Genomic DNA, 3,969 nt, shown 5'->3' on the forward strand with positions numbered 1-3,969 from the left:
ACATGTAATATTTAATCCACTTTGAATTTATTTTTGAACAGGATGTTTAATAATGGTCCGATTTCATTTTTCTGCATGTGGATATCTGATTTTCCTGACACCATTTATTGAAGAGACTATCCTTTTCCCACTGTGTGTTCGTGGAAACTTCGGTGAAGATTGGTTGTCAGTAAATGTGCGGATTTATTCCTGGGCTCCGTGTTCTGCACCACTGGCCTGTCTGTCTGTTTTTAGGTCATTACTAACCACTTTAATTGCTCTAGCATTTTAACATATTGTAAAATCAGAAAGTGTGATGCCTCCAGCTTTGTTCTTCTTACTCGAGATTGCTTTGGCTATCTGAATCTTTTGTGGTCTCGTTTGAATTTTAGGACTTTTTTTAATTGATTCTGTAAAAAATGCATTGGGGCACTGTCACGTTGGGTGTGCTGAAGAAGACCACTGGGCCTTGTGGGACTGGCTGTATGTGGGAGTCCACAGGAGCAAAACAACTAGAGCCAGTCTGCTAAAATGTAAAAGGCTAAGAGTATGGTACAGAAAGATTATTGATGTTCTTGAGCAAATCCCTAAAAATGCAGCATATAGAAAGTATACAGAACAGATTATAAAGGAGAAGCTGGCTATGGGTAAAGTGGAACCAGCTGTTAAGAAATTAGAAGATCAACTTCAAGGTGGTCAAGTACAAGAGGTGATTCTTCACACTGCAGATGAACTAAGTCTGGCGAGAAAAATGAGCCGAGGAATCCATGGGAGCTCTTAGTGGAAGAGCCTCCCCCAAGTCAGTGGAGATGGCCAATATAATTATTAAATGACTTTAGTGGCTTGATGGGAAACTGATGCAATTAAATAGACTGTTATATTAAGAGTGTGCCCATGTTATTGACATTTTATAATCAAGAAAACTGATATAGAAAATATTTGGGGGGCTTCTTAAGGTTAGTGATTATGGTAACAGTCTCGTGGATTAATTTTTTATTTGTAAAGTATTCACATAAATTATTACAAAGATGATATGTCTTTGAACAGAGAGGTCCTGGGAAGATTTGAAATTAACTAGAAACATTCTTACAAATCTTCCGTGCAGAAGCCATTTTCAAAAAGTAAATTTTCTTTAGTAGAATCTTCAATGCATCATTTAATTTTTTTATTATCCTGAAGAAGAAAAGGCCCTTAAATATTATTGTCTAAACAAACGTATAGATCACTGTTTGAAGTAAATAATAAGAGTGAATATTTTCAAATGTGATTAAATAGCCCAAGCCACTGAAAATTTGAAATTATAGTTAACTTTTTTGTCTGTGATCTTATGTATGTATAGAAAAATTTAAATATATAATTATATACTGATTACAAATTCCATAATAAATGTCCTTTTATTTTACTCATTATTTGAATTATTCCACTTACTCTGTTTTCATAGTCATAATTTTATGATATTTTGTTGTTAATGGATTATATTTGAAAACTATCAAATTAGATAGAACACATTGTACGGTTGAAGAAATTGATTTGGTACTTGAAAGAAAGACTTCTTATTTCCTAGAGGTAGTTGGAAAAATTTTTCCTTTTGTTGTATTTATGAAAGCCCATGGCCTATGGCCTTTAATTTTCTTAATCAACCCAACTACATCAGGATAGAGGTAGAATTTCTGTGAAAGAAGAGACAGTAAGAGTTCCTAAAGTTTTATCTGGCATACAGATGGGCCTATATTCAAAACATCTTAGTCATGTGGCTACAGATTCAAAGTGGAATCACTAAGTAATTTGCACTACATTTCTCATATGGGTTTAGGTAAGTATCCAAACAAGACAAATGCTGCGCAAGGAAAGAAGCTGGCAAGCTGAAGGTAAACAAAAATAAAAGTACTTTACATGTAAAAAATGCATGGGAATTTTGAGATTGCATTAAATCTGTAGATCACTGTTGTAAGCACTGACAAACACCCATGATATGGATTGAATCTATAATATTATTAAAAGACCCATATATTTTTAAGGTTTAAAATCCTAAAATGTAAATTGTCTCATATAACTGGAAAATCCAGGGGTAAGATAGCCTTCAGGCAAAGTTAGTTTGGGGAGATCGTCAGATCTGCCTTCTGTCTGGGAGCTTCATATTTATAAAGTTTCTAAAGCTTGTTAGTAAAGACAGCTTCAGGGACTTCCAGCTTTATCTCTACAGCTTATTATGCCAAAGGAAAAGAGCATATTAAAATAATTTTAATTTCAACAAATCCCTATGGTATTGGTTACAGACCAACATTATCAACCTTGAGGAGATGTTAAAAATATGACAGACCTATTGGGAAACAATGTGTGTATCTGTAGGGCAAACCCATCACTTGGACACTGCAGTGAGCATTCTGTATCCTATTTATTCTCCTCTTTCTGGGTTCACAGGAAATTGTATTTCCAAGTCTTTCTTGCACTGAAGTGAGAGTATGTGATAATACTTTTGCATGTTTTTCATAAAAGACTGTTTAATAACAAAATGTAATAGTTCTCCTTTTTCATTCGTGTGGATTGGTGAAAGTAGATGACTGTAATATAGTGTACCAGCTTTTTGTAAAAAACATGCAGCCCAAATTAAAAGGTTGTGCCTAGACAAAAAACACTCAATTACATCAGACTGGCAGGAGCAAGGAAAAAAAAAGTTTTATTTTGTCAAGCCACCAAATTTTACAATTGTTACTGCAGCACAACCTCCAAGCTGTCTGATACCGAATGAATGGTTACCTAGAGATGGCTAATGATGGATAGATGTGGCAATGTTGCTGCATTTAACACAAAATGGGTGTTCAGGCAAAATGTACTTGATTTAGTACTTTATGTTTTCATAATACAGCCTAAAAATGATGAAAGTGTGTAGCAGTCACATATCTTGTAAGACATAAGATGATTTTTACCATCTTCAGAATTACAAAATCAAGGTCAGTTCAAATGAGAGGAAAACAAAATAAATGATTCCCCAACCTCAAAGACCCACGATGAAATAATAAATCTTCAGAGCTTATCTCCTGGTGGTGACATATGCCACAAAGCAATGGGGCACAATCAGTCAATGTGCTCATTTTATCAGAGTCAATAAATGTTTCCTTTTCTTTTTTAAAATTGTGTTACATTGATGTGCATAAAAACACATGGACACACATGAGGCACACATAAAAATTCTCTATCACTTGATATTTTCTTTTGTTCTCAATTTTTTAGTTTCTATTATGATTTTATATCTCCTTTATAATATTAAAAAATTGCAGAAAACCTTCTGATTTTTATAATATTTTAAATTTCATATAGAAATTGAATTGGAGTTAAAACTAGAATTAAAAATCCAAATTAAATGAGAAAATATGATCAGTATGCCATTTACTTCCGATTGTGTGAACTGCCAAAGTTTTGACAGTACATAATATTGCAAATATCCCTTACTAATCATTTCAGAGTTTATATACCCAATTTTAATCATTTTGTAATTTTATAGAGAGGTGTTTTCTTTACATTCTCTGCTAATCCAGGGCAAGAAGGAGATATGGTAGCGAGCATCAGGAAATAGAGACTTATCTTAAGAGAGAGAATTCAGGTCTGAGACTGCATCTCTATGGACAGCTACATTGAAAAGGAAAAACTGAACTTTTTGTTCATTTTTCCTAGACATTACATAATTGTCACTTTAGAGATTTTTTCCCATTTGCATTTTTAGGTCCTTTTTATAATTATTATGATATTGTTGTGTTACTGATTTTTGTATAACTAATTTGTATTCATCTACATTTTATTTTTTTAATTCTACTTGTTTATTATTTTTATTATTCTTTATATCTAGGTTTCCTAAATACAAAATTATTTTTAAGTTAATATTTCAGTTTATGTAATTGTAAATCATCTTTTAGTTCAAACATTTAAGACATGTAGGTCATTAAATTATAGTTAGTGGACTTTGCTGTGCATACATAGGATGTATTTATTTAC

General features: G+C 32.6%; 1 pseudogene; it reads left to right on the plus strand.

Annotated features, from left to right (window-relative positions):
- The first annotated feature begins 367 nt into the window (after positions 1-367).
- Positions 368-1,352, plus strand: LOC117975318 (NADH dehydrogenase [ubiquinone] 1 alpha subcomplex subunit 5-like; annotated as a pseudogene).
- The last annotated feature ends 2,617 nt before the right edge of the window (positions 1,353-3,969 follow it).

The sequence above is a fragment of the Pan paniscus genome, chromosome 10 (genome assembly GCF_029289425.2).
Source record: "Pan paniscus chromosome 10, NHGRI_mPanPan1-v2.0_pri, whole genome shotgun sequence".
Taxonomy (NCBI): domain Eukaryota; kingdom Metazoa; phylum Chordata; class Mammalia; order Primates; family Hominidae; genus Pan; species Pan paniscus.